The sequence below is a fragment of the Ambystoma mexicanum genome, chromosome 6p (genome assembly GCF_040938575.1).
Source record: "Ambystoma mexicanum isolate Mex_15411 chromosome 6p, UKY_AmexF1_1, whole genome shotgun sequence".
NCBI classification, from domain to species: Eukaryota; Metazoa; Chordata; class Amphibia; order Caudata; family Ambystomatidae; genus Ambystoma; species Ambystoma mexicanum.
This window is the reverse complement of record NC_090935.1, coordinates 324,839,120-324,852,518: the sequence shown is the minus strand read 5'-3', so window position 1 is coordinate 324,852,518 and position 13,399 is coordinate 324,839,120.

The window sequence follows — 13,399 nt, the reverse complement described above, 5'->3', positions numbered from 1 at the left end:
ATAGCTTCCCTTTACAGTTGGAGGTTGATTCTGCTGTGGCTAACTCCCTCAACTTTGGGTTGATCTTTACCAAGATGGACCTCCTTCTCTCTGTCGTGACTGCGTTGTTGGCATTGCCAAGCAGGCATATAGCCCTCTGAGCCCAGCCTGCCAATATTTCTGGGTCCACCCTCTACTCAGGTTGCTTGGCCTCCTCCGCCCTCTACCAGATCTTGGTCACCGGTCCCAGAACATCCAGGAGCTTGTCCTGGCAGGACCTCCAGGACCTATCAATCCCTCTCCTAATGTCCCTGCCATAACGCCCCATAAATGACATAATTTTCTCGTCAATTTTGAGTGTCTCGGCCATGTTATCCTCTTCTTTATGTAATTGCCAATCTTGGTGGGCAGCTCCCCTTCTACTGACCTGGGCTGAATAAGGGAGTCGGGGTTGAACTTCCCCCATCTCCTCGTCATCCCTTCTTTTCCTTTTCTTCGCAGCCTTACGCCTTACCGGGGGGCTTGAGGAGGATGTGTCTGCTCCCTGCGAGCTATCTTCAGAGGAGTCATCCAATTCCTCCTCCATTTCTGTGTCCTCTGAGTAGGACTCGTCCTCCGTATGTACAGTGCTCCTCCGCTACCAAGACTTCACTCTATTTTTGCCACCCTTGATCCTGCGTGGTGAGCCCAGGGGGGTCAGGTTGCTGTGAACCTTTCATGCCTTCTTTCTTCCCCATGCCCTTCGTGAAGCCTATCTGGGGCCACACCTCTCAGGGCTCCCATCCCATGTGAGAAAGAAATGAGATCCTCCACCAAGCTCCCGCCTCCCACACCTGTCCCCGGCACGCATTGTACTGCTCTAGCCTTATTGGCCGCAGACCACTGTCTGCTGGTGTGTGCTTCCTCAGCTTCACCGGAGCTATGCATTCTACAATTGGTGGCTTATCTACAGGTGTCCTGGGCCTGCCCCCGTCTATAATGCAGCTAGTGGGTCTGGGTTATAAACTATCAGGTTTTCCTGGGTCTGCACCTGTTGTGAGGTGCTTAGCACTTATAGCTTACAGGCTGCTGCCTCCGTACCTGCTTCCAGCAGATTCTCTCACACAGTCTGTTCCATGGTACCAATTTCGAATGACCACCAGATGGCGCTGTTGAGCAACGTTCCGTTGCTTATCCCTGTCAGCTTCTCATAAAGCTGTTATAACGGCGATGCCGCTTATGTCCTTATAGTCGCCTGACTACAAAAATCACTTTCACACTCTTCAATTGCTCCAAAACCGCGTCCACAGAGCGCCAGAACCTCTCAGGTCCCGTCACGCCTCTGTGTCATCACGCGATACAGTGCCCCGTCTGAGTATCTAATGGAGTTGCGCCGCCGGAGCTATGAAGCCCTGTTGCGGTCGCAACCTCCTTTATACTTGTAAATGCGGATATGCTCTGCCAAGCCCTGTCTAAAGCCACGCGTGTTCAGTCAAGTACTATTCAACATATAACGCTGCCAATATGACATTAATGACCTTCACACAAATCCAATTACATGTAAAATGAAAAGGCACTTATCTGGTTGCTCGAGCAGCGATGAAAGAGGAAGGACACAGCAGGACAGTAGAGGATAATGGACTGTGTCGGATGGTATTGATGAATGGAGTCACGTGACCTTGCAGTTCATGGACATAAATAGAACGAACTACACCCGTGGAACATTTTTGTGGGAAATGTAGTATTTTGGTTGTGTTGTTCTCTTTTATGTTGATACTGTTAAATTTTTTGTATGCTGCTCGAGTTATCAGTAAAGAAGGAAAAGCATAATCCGAGCCTCCGGTCTTGACATAGAATCCACAGTTTCTGTGTACTTGAGAATTATTGAAAGAAAGTAGCCAGATAGTTCCATGCATTAATTAGAGAGCTCTTTTACATTGGGAGTATCAATAATTCTACAAATCAGATGATCCCCTCAGATGATCCCAATTTATAGACCTAATTAGATCCTTCAAATCTGACTTTTACATGCCCTGAATTTCCATGGCACAATAAAACCCCTGTGCTAACCCATTGTATCTTATACACGCATCTCTACTAATTCATGGAATATTGAAGTTTAGCTCATTTTACAATAATTTCATTAGATAATTTCATTAGATTGAATTATTTCACTCTAAGGATCTTTATCCTCCCTCAACCAAAGTTCATCAACTTCAGAGGAGTTGTTTAAGGAAGTTAAAGAAATCTTCTGTAGGTTTTGGGTTCCAATTTTGTTAACCAGTCGTTATTTGTGGGTATTAATTTAGATTTGACACGTTTCCGAATTGGAGCAACAGAGAATCCCCTTTGGTACTTATTGAACAACATCATTTAATTCAATAATTTTCCAGATTTTTCTTCTATTTTTTTAATGGGCTCCATCATTTCTTACTATATTGTATTAATTTCTAGGCTGTTGATTTTGGCATTTTAAAATAGACTGAGTAATAGCCACTGCATGCTAATTTATATTGTAACAAGCACAATTAAGTCATCTGCATATGCCAGATATTGAATCTGTTCTCCCTCTAACTTAGGTGTAAAGCTTCTGACCATACATAGATAGAGGAAGGAAGATCTGCCAAATATAAATTCAATAAAACCTGAGCAAGAACACATCCCTCCTTCAAACTCTGAAATGTTTTGATTTGTTCATGGTTTTCCCTGAATATCAAGACAGATCCCCACAACCATTACGTTATGAAATCCCTTGAACAGATGAAGTAAGAATGGATCTATACCCTATTGCTGTGACTTGTACTGGAGTCTTTGTCCATCTGTTCTGTCAAAAGCACCATTGAAAATTGTGTTAATTAAGAAATAAGCCCCGAGCAGGGGGGGCATTATCACTTCAGGTAATGCCACTGGCCTTGATAAAGGCCCCAGGGCATTAGCTGAAGTGGTAATGCCCCCCCTGCAAGGGGTTTATTGCTATTAGTACCCTGGCCCATAAAACTGCTGTACTAAAAGCATGTTAAATCTCTGAAGGGGGAGGGGAGAGGGGAGCATGGTAGCATTTACCTGAATCCCCAACGGGGGAATATGGGGATCTCCAGCCATAGGAGGCTCAGAGTGGGGGATTACCATGTGGTAATTTCCCTGTTCCAGGCCTCGTCATTGGCTGGGAGACCACCACACCCCGCTCCCTCTCGCCGGGTACTAATACCACTGAATTCACAGTAGTTAACACTACTCCACAAAAAACGATCTGTGCCAAAAATAGGAATTTATATTTTTTACTCCAACTTTCTAAAGCTAGTAGCAAGACTTTCCCAAAAATCTTTCCCTAGTGTCCGGCACATCTTTTATAAATGTTGAGCAAAATGTATTTGCAAGAGTAGGGAAGTTGACCAGTAGGGCATACCCATTTAAATAACCAGTTTAACCATTGTGCACTGAATAGTGTATGTTTCATTGAGAAAATGTCCCTTCCCAGACCCTCTGCACGGCACTGGCTTCTAACTTAATTTAAAAAACTCAGGACATCCTGTCCTCACTCTCCTCCTATCGGTTCCCTCCCTCTATTCCCTGCTCTTCCTCTGGCCCTTCTGCAGCCACCCTGCCTCCTTCTCTGCCTTTCCCCTTTTCTCTGCAGATGAGGTTCGCCACCAGCGTCTTCCCATCCTCCCTGAAGCACTTCCTTGTGCACCCTCTTCTTAAGAAACCCTCTGCCGACCCCTCCAGCCCGGCTAACTATCTCCATCACTCCATTCCTGGGCAAGCTCCTGGAGAAATTGCTCATCTCCCAGCTTAATCTCCACACCAAATATGTTGGTTGTCTTCATGACCAACAGTGTGGCTTCAGAGCTGCCAGAAGCACGGAAACTGCTCTCCTGAACATCCGTGAAGACCTGCTCTCCAACCTTGACTCTAACAACTGTGCGTCCTCATCTTGCTTGATCTCTCTTCTACCATCGACAGTGTCAACCATGCCATCCTGCTCAACCGTCTCCATGATAATCTGGGTATCACTGGTCAGGCTCTGGCGTGGCTGACTTCTTTCCTCACCGACTGACCCTCCCAGGTCCTTCCTCTCTGATATCTTTTTCTCTACCTGTGGTGTCCTCTCCTTGCCCACCGCATTGCCTCTCTCTGCCCCAATTTTCAGTGTTATGCAGATAATATCCAGCTCATTTTCAGGCTACCCTCGGTGTCAGAGCCTTCGGTCTTCTTCTGGCACAGAGGCAGCACAAATGCCTCCCTTCCCGTTAGGTCTTGGGGCCTGGAGATTATACCATTGCATGCTTCCACGACCTTTTGGGGAAAGAGGGTTAGGGTCCGTGGAGTGGTGGGTAGGGGGTTGTAGGATCACCGGATAGAGGAGTAGGAAGGTGTTGTGGATAGGAATGGGGAAATTAGGGTAACATGCTCCTTGGCTCCTGCTTCCTTCTTGTGGAGTTTCAATCTGTCCCTCCTACTCACTTCACAACATTCAGTATGCACTAGATATGGGAGCCTTTGTGCTGGAGCTCCAACCAGTTGGCTAGATGCCTCTACTGTACCAGAGAGTATGCCACCATTGTTCACATAATTATATAAAACGTTTCTCACATTACTGCATGTAAGATTCCCACATTACTGCATGTAGGATTAAACTCTCCCCACATTGCTTCATGCAAGGCACAGATACACCTAGAACAGACCCTTACTTTACCTATTAGGATAGCCCTTTCATTATTGGCAACAAGAAACATAAACATTGACTTAGCTTCGTTCTCAGATGAATTCTGTGGCTTCTGCTGTTCGCGTTTCTGTCCACGCACTGTTCTGCAGAGTCATCTTCCACTAGAAACAACAAAGGTTTGTCAGAACAGGTGTGTGTGTTAGTCCTACCCTTAAAGGGTTAATTGTTCAGAGTTCGGGCGGCCTGTGCCTAGCGACTGCCACACAGAGGCCAAAGGAGTGTGGACAGTTCAATGCCCCCAGGGTGCATGCGGTAGTTGTGCAAGCACTGCTCATGCAGGATTAGTGATACATGCCCCAAGAGTTAGTTTAATTTTGCACGCGACTTGGTTTTCGTGCTGTTTGTATTAGTTTAGGGAAATCTCTTCCATGCAGTTAGCCACAGCGCGTAGGAAACATGATATTCTACTTATCTTGACTGTGACGCGGGGCCGGGGGTATGCTTTCAGGCGGGCGGGTGCCCCGCTGATGCTTGCCCACCGTAGCTCTGGGAAGACACGTCTGCTCAGGTTGCCGTCCAGGATTGCGAGCGGCGCTCGTGGGGCGCGGCTCACGCATGCGCACTAGTGCAGGCGTGGTCCTCTTCCCAGCCACCATGTGACTCGCATGGATTGCTGGGAAATGTAGTTTCTTGGCTATTCTCCACCCCTGGTCTCGAGACCTGCAAAAGGGATGGAAAACACGTCTTGAGAAGCCTGCTGGATGCCTGAGAGGCCCCCACCTCCCTCCAAAACCCAATATAGGGGCTTTTTCCCCAGCTACCACCCCAACACTTGCCATGGTCCTGACACTCGGCCTCCTCCTCTCCCTCCCTCATCTCTGACTGTCTCTCTGCTATCCAGGAGTGGTGTGTCGCCAATGATCTCTGCCTTAATGCCAGTAAGACTGAGATTCTACTCATCGGCACACCCACCCCCTCCTTCCCTGCTGCTCTCTGGCTGGCCTCTCTTGGCCCTCTTCCTGCTCCCACCTGCAAGGTTAAAAACCTTGGGGTCATCTTCCACTCCACACTCTCCTTCTCTCCTCACATCTCTGACGTCTCTAAGAAGTCACACTACCAGCTGCACCTCCTCAGAGGTATTATTCCTTTCCTCTCCTTCCCCCAGAGGCTCACTGTCTCCAGAGCCCTGGTTCTCTCTAGGCAGGACTATTCTAACAGCCTCTATCTAACTCTGCCTGCCTCTACCCTCCGCCCTCTGCAACTTATCCAGAACAGGACTGCGAGACTTGTCCTTGGCCTCAAGCCCAGGGATCGTATCTCTCCAGGACTGAAATCTCTGCACTGGTTCGCAGTGGCTGTGAGGATTAAGTTCAAAACCCTCTGCATTGTCCACAAAGCCTTCTGAGGCCTGGGTCTGCAACACCTTCAACTCTCTCTTCCTAAATGTCTTCCTTCTCGAGCTCTTCGCTCAACCGCCTCCAACTTGCTCAGGGTCAGTCGCTTCTCCAAGCAACAAGTTGGTGGTAGATCTCTCTCTTCGACAGGGGCCTCCCTCTGGAACAGCCCTCCTGCTTCCCTGAAACTCGTGGAGAACCATCTCTGGTTCCGGAAGCACCTCAAAACCTTCCTCTTTGCTTCTGCCTTCTCTCCCCCTCTTCCCTGCTGAATTCCTGGCTGATACTGCACTGATTACCTGGCCACCCTTCTGATCTCGGGCCCAGGCCCCATCAGTTGCACACCTGCACTACCTGTCTGGCAACCCCTGCACCTGGGGACTGTTTTCTGCATCCCTTACAGCCCCCCACAAGCACTTATGTCTGCACTTACCTCGCACTTGCCACCTTCCTGGCCGTTTTACTATCTTATTTATTCTACTATCCCATGTACTGCACTTTCCCCTCTCCCTTCCCCCTCGTACTTTTCCCTTTCCCCCTTCCCATGTACTTGCGCTATCTGAATGACACCTGGCCTAGTAAGATCGTTGTCTGTCTTCCCTTGTTCCCCCTCCATTGCCTCATCGCACCTTGAAACACTTGTGTATAGGCACGTTATAAATGTCATATCATATCATATCATATAATTGATACAGTCCCGCTACTCTGGACTGTTCAAGCCCAAGAATGATTTAAAAGATTGAATCAACAGTAACATCAAACTTTCATGCTGTATATTCTTGTGCCAGATTTGGCTGTGCAACTTTCCATAATTAATTTTTTTTATCCAAACCATTTATCAATGCCCACATTTCCTAGGATCATTCCCCTTTTTTGCTGTTAACAAATGTCCCGCTCGGTGCTTCATCCGAGTCAAGTTCTGATAAGGATCTTTATGTTTTTTACTCTACTCAAATGATCACGTGATGTATGCATCTAGTCTCTCCATACTTTTCTTTTATTTGGGAACAAAATCCTCTACATATAACAACCAAAGCTGGTTCGTACTGCTTTCCTTATGTTCCACTTTGGCAACTTTTACCAGGTTTGATAAAGCTTTTTCAGATGATCAACTATAGATATTATAAAGTTAGCATGATGTTTGTTGTGCATCTAATTCTGGTTCCATCCATAGTAAACTCTACATACCCCATATGTATATACGACATTTTCTATTTTTCAATTCACCTTCCAGTACAGGCAGAGAATTGAATGGTCACTGGGGTCTAATGGACCAATTTGAAGTCTTGAGGGTCACACTATATCTTGCCCCAATACAGAAAAATTGTCAAGAACTGTGGGTGATTTATTTGTAATATGTGGGAAATTAGCTGGGGTGTCCCACACAACGCAGCCATGTAACACTGCAGTACCAGTGCCATGTTCATCCAAAAATTGCCTTTTTTATTTGCTTTAGTATATCGATGAAAAATTAGCCTCATCAAATTGCCACAATTTTGATTCCAGAACTGAGTTAGGTGGACAGCGTACATTAATATCGCCATTATCATTATGTGATTGTATGGATGATCGTTACACCAGATGCACATTAATTCCTGTATCTGTTTCAGCGGCTGGAGTTAAATGACTTCCCTGGGGGTTCATAGACAATAAGCAATACATTTCTAGGATGCTTAGATGGTGAATTTAGGTCAATTGCCCCTGAAGTAATGTGTTATGCTTGAGGGATCATTTGGGGTTTGTGAATTATTATTGGATTTAGGACTACTATATTTTGACATTATTGCTAATTCATGTATACACTGACACACATCTATTTCTAATGTACCTACTACCCAAACTTCCTGCAAATGTATTACCTCATGGGCTCCACAAATATCTTGTGAGTAATCAAAATGAGAATTACCCATAGTATTCCAGGAAATTATAAGTTACTCCATCGGCTTTGGAGGACCAAGTCAGGACTTGGTTAAATTCTACTATTTCTCATTCTCCTCATCCTTAATATTCTTGTCTTGGAACCAGATTGTATGATCTCCGTTTCTCATTCTTGTAATCATCAAAGAGTCATTAACACCATTTAGCCTCTGGGATATTTCAGACTTCTTTTTTTTATTTTGTAAACTCCCAGGCCTATTCACAATCAAGTATACACTCCCAGCATTTTCCCACCATTCTATTTGAGCCATCACTATATTTCAAAATGAGATCAGCTACCATGCTTTCATAAAAAAAAAAATCAGCACTGTTTGGATATTGTTATCATCTAAAAATGTAATGTACGCAATGTCCCTACTCTCGATGAGTCTAAGAATTGGGATCAAGTGGATAAATTCAACAATAATTTTGTGATTTGGACTAAAGGTAGACTACATTCTGTCAGGAAAATATTAACCATTACTACTCTACAAGACTATTCCTGTTTACGAGATGCTGATAGGGTATACTTCTTGGATATGAAACCAATAGGAGTATTTGGAGGAATCTTATCTCGTGCTATACTACTGATCGGGGTTTCCATAAGCCTCTCTCCTTCCTGGCCCATGAACAGTGTTGTCAAGTTATCTTGACAAGAACTAGAGGTTACCTTACCTTGGCAATGATCAATATTAGGAGTGCCATAGAGGTCTTGGAGCACCTCTACCAAGAACAAACACAGCCAAATAACCTGTTCTATGTGAAGGTGCCCTCTCAGGAGGGTCTGCAACCAGGTTTTAGCTCACTGTACCTTTCAGAGAGGAGAAATACCCATTTGCATATCAGTCTGGTCCAACCCACTTCGGCAGTCCCACACCAAAATGCTAGGCACATTCTCCTCTGAACAAGATTACCAACAGCAAACACAGGCACAGAGGATATTCCTCCTCCGTGAAGGGTGCAGTGAGCTAAAATGTGGTTGTAGACTCTCCTGAGTTGAATAAATTCCATAGAACCGGGTATTTGACCCATGTTTGGTCTTAGTAGAGGGGCTCCCACACTCTTGTTTAATTTGTAAAACTCAGGATTTTCCCTTAGTAACCCAGAGTAATCCAAATGTTGACCACTTGCTCACTGTGACTTAGACAGGTTGAGCTGTACCGCACTGAGGATGCCTACCAAGGACAAAATATGTGTCTGGGGCTGCTGATGTTCCGAGAATAATTGCCTAGCATTTCGGTGCTGAAGTACCTTGTGGGTGGGACCAGACTCATATGCAAATGGAAATATCATCTGTGAAGGATCCAGTGAGCAGAAATGTGGTTGTAATCCCTCCAGGGTGGAGGAAACTCCGTAGAACAGGGTATTTGACCCATGTTCATTCTCAGTAGAAGGGCTCCCACACTCTTGTTCAATATTAGCAGTGGTTCCTTGTCAAGAGCAGCGACAGAGAGGCATGAAGAGAGACACCTAAACCATGGCATTGGTGCAACCGTTGCCTGGAGGGAGAACGTGTCACTGCTGCATCCCCAAAATAAGTGTTAAAACAAAGGTGCATGCATGTGCACATACATATTTAAGTGAATGTTTTGGGAAGAGGCAACACAAGTGTGTTCTTATAGTGGCTGGCAGTACTGGCCTTTGATTCATTGGAACAAAGATACCGTACGTGCATTCTAACAGTACTGGCATTATTGGGAAAACACAATACAAGGGTATTCTTATAGTGGCTGGCAGCACCAGTCTTAGACTCATTAGGCAAAGGCCTCATGGGTGTGTTCTTACAGTAGTGGCATTATTGGGATAAGCCAAGACAAATGCTCTCTTGCAGCTTCCACCTCCATTACTTTGCTTATAGAAGGGCCAGCCCCAACTCACATGGGAAATGGGGTATAACAAACTAATACAAAGGGTGGTTCCCAATCGAACCTATTTGAAGAAATATACATGTAAACTACTTTAAAGATTGTACTAGTGTTTCATTTTTCATCAATAGTTGTTTTTGCTGTATATGGTACTAGGAACTATCCAATATACCGCATTAATCAGTGATTTAAACAATTTATGAAAATAATGTGTTCTGTAAAAATATTGTGCATCTTCATTTCCAATCTTCGAATATTTATTTAACAAACATACACATGTGAAGACAACATCACAAATCAATACAAAGTGAGAACAATTAAAAAACAATTATAACAAAAAGTGATAGCAGTATGGGTAATGTAGCTGTTGAAAGTTCTGCATGCATTGTAAGATGTTGTTAACAAGATCTAATAAAATTGGTGAGATCTGGCTTCATGAGTTGTCAAGTAGACCCTTGGCTGAAAGAATCTAGCAGGCAGAGTTGACGTATACATTGCGTTTCAGCAGCAGAATTAATGATCCGCCTTCATCAGGACCAATTACTCATCAGACCCATAAGTTCAAGCTTGAGGGAAACACTGCTGCATATGCAGTTCAGAAATCAATTCTGCCAATTAAGGTCTAGGACCCAAATATATTGTCCTGTGTGCTGAATTCTAGTACTGGCACTATTGGCCAAAACCAGGAAAAGTGTTTTCTTATAGTGGCCGGCAGTACTGCTGTTAGGCTTATTGAGCAAAGGCATCATGGGCATGTTATTTTATTTACAGAACTGGCATAATAGAGCAAAGCCAAGACAGGCATGTTCACACGGTGGCTGGCAATAATCTCAGATACGTTGTGGTGTTCCATTAGAGACAAGGGGCCACACCCCAGCTGCGACTATTTAGCACTTACAAGGTTCTGTTGAACATACAATAACTTATTGTGGCCACATTAATCCTGAAAATGCTTTTGAAAATGTGCTTGCGTACTGTTGGTAACTTGACATCTATTGGATTTTTTTTATATGTTAACCTACAGAACCGATTGTAAATGTTGTGGCTTTTTACTCAATTTTTCACAGAATGTGCCCCCACCCCTATCCCCGACAGAAGCCCACTTGGTTGCTATGCTTGCTTGCTCATGCTCATTAATGTGAAATGTGTATGACCAAGAAACTCCCCCACAGCCCACACACTAGGGAACCAAGCAAGAATCATAGGGTGTTATGACAGCATTGAGATATACCTGGGAAACTCCACCTATATCAGCTCTACATTTGCGATTAGCTTAAAAAGGCCACCACTAACTTTCCTCCAGGAATGTGTAACTCTGTGTCACTGACATGGTTGGTTTTCATTTGGAGGCTTTTCACGAGCTGGAATCTTCGGCTTTCAACACAACAGAGTCAAACAGATCTGAGGTATCTGGCCTCATCGGTTTCTTAGATGATAGGTCAGCTTTCGACACAACAGAGTCAATCAGATCTGAGGTATCTGGCCTCATTGGTTTCTTAGTTGATAGGTCGGCCTTCGACACAGTAGAGTCAATCAGATCTGAGGGATCTGGCCTCATTGGTTTCTTAGTCGGATTTCGATGCAACAGAGTCAATCAGATCTGAGACATCTGGCTGCATTGGTTTCTTAGATGATAGATCGGCTTTCGACACAGCAGAGTCAATCAGATCTGAGGCATCTGGCCTCATTGGTTTCTTAGTCGGATTTCGATGCAACAGAGTCAATCAGATCTGAGACATCTGGCTGCATTGGTTTCTTAGATGATAGGTCGGCTTTCGACGCAACAGAGTCGTCAGATCTGAGGCATCTGGCCTCATTGGTTTCATAGACGAAAGGTGCTTTTCGAAGTAACAGCATAACAGACTCTCTATGTGGCAAGAATGAGCTTCTGGAAGAGCTGTAGCAGACCCCTACAGCAAAAACAGAATTAAAGCCACAAGCCTACAGTTCTAGGTATTTCATAAGTAAAGTGGATCACACTTGAACCCGGGAGATCTTCTACTTGCAAGTGTCCTTTTTAGGAGGTGGCAGAAGGTATAGAACATGCAACCTGCTTTACATGTTGGCCCACTGCAGGTTTATTATTGGAACTCTGAAAATATTAAAGCTTTACCACTGCCATGGGCCAAAGCAATCCTTCTTCGTTGGCGTTACCATGGCTGTAGTAAGCCTCTCTATGTTGCTAGTTTTCATGTCATTTAGTTTTGGTGCCAGACAATTAGTCAGGGATACATTTGAGCGTTGTCCCTCTGATCCAACCTTTCTTTTACAAGTGCCTGAAACGAGAAAATAAATACAATTTCAAGGTGCGCCAGGGAGCCCGCCTTGAAAGATGCCTGAAAGATTTAGAAAGTAAATCTAAAACTGTTATCAAACGTCTGCTTCTGCTGGGATGTCCTGTTGGCTCACACTTAAATATTTTGCAGGATATCACCTCAAGTTTACATTGTGTCTTTATCACTTTAGTCCAAAGCCTCCCTGATCGGTCCATGCGCATCATAAGAACTACGAGAAACTTTCATCGAGTTTCTAAATGTTCATCTCTTGAAAGGACCTCTTTGTTGCAAGGCCCAAGTGCTACGCTGCATTATTTATGTAATCTTATTTTCCTAGTATGGTTTAGTGCTAATTGATGTTTTGGTTCACTTTTCCCATATTTGACTGTGCCCACAGTTCTAGTTTTCCTATTGGTTCTTATTATGCCATTAAGAGATTCACCAGTCATGTAGCCTACAGAGATATCGGCAAGATGCTGCTTCGGTACATAACCCAGGCGCCTCAGTTCTGACTGTCTCACTCAGCCTGAGGGAGAGATGGGCGCACTCCACACTTTCTATCATTGGCAGCCCATAGTAATGGTTATTCAAAAGACATGCCTGCCCTATCACCTGTCTGGTGTAGGTAGGTTTGTTCAACGTTCTGCTGTACATTAACTAAGACTGTCGCGAGGGTGCAGAACAGTGGCCTAGATAGACGGTGTGGCCTGAGAGATACTCAATTTGACACCGTGGTTTCCTAAGAGGCACATGAAAATAAATGCAATGAAGCCATCTCCCACCTGTGGGAGTGGGGGAGAGAAGATCGGTGACGTGGATGAGTAGGACGTTGTGCAGCAAACCTATTATCAATTAATCTATTAACCTACCTACAGGTAAATCGATTGCTTCTGCCACTGCCAAAAAACCACGTGTCTTTGGCAGTGAAACCTTAGCTCTTCAGTGGCTGAAAATGCCTTAGAAGGCGGGAGCAGTTTTGATTTGAAATGCTAAATTCAGGGAGGCTTCGTCCAGTAGTGGCCCGTGCACAATGGGCATTGGGGTCCAGCCCCTCGTATTTATGCACCAACTGTGTCAGGTTACCTGTGATGAAGAGCGTTCAAGGTTACAATTGTTCTGCATGATAGAGAATTAAGTCTCCTAGTGCCTGCGTGGGCAGAGGCTCTGCCAGCTCTCCTCTCGGCCACTGGGCCAGCTATAGGTCTGAAGGGTCTCCCTCCCTGAATACACTCAGTGTCAGTGCTGCACCTTTGGTCTTGTTACACACTGTGGGTCCTTCTACCAGTACCCTAATGAAATGGAGACAGGCCTTGTTCTGCTCTT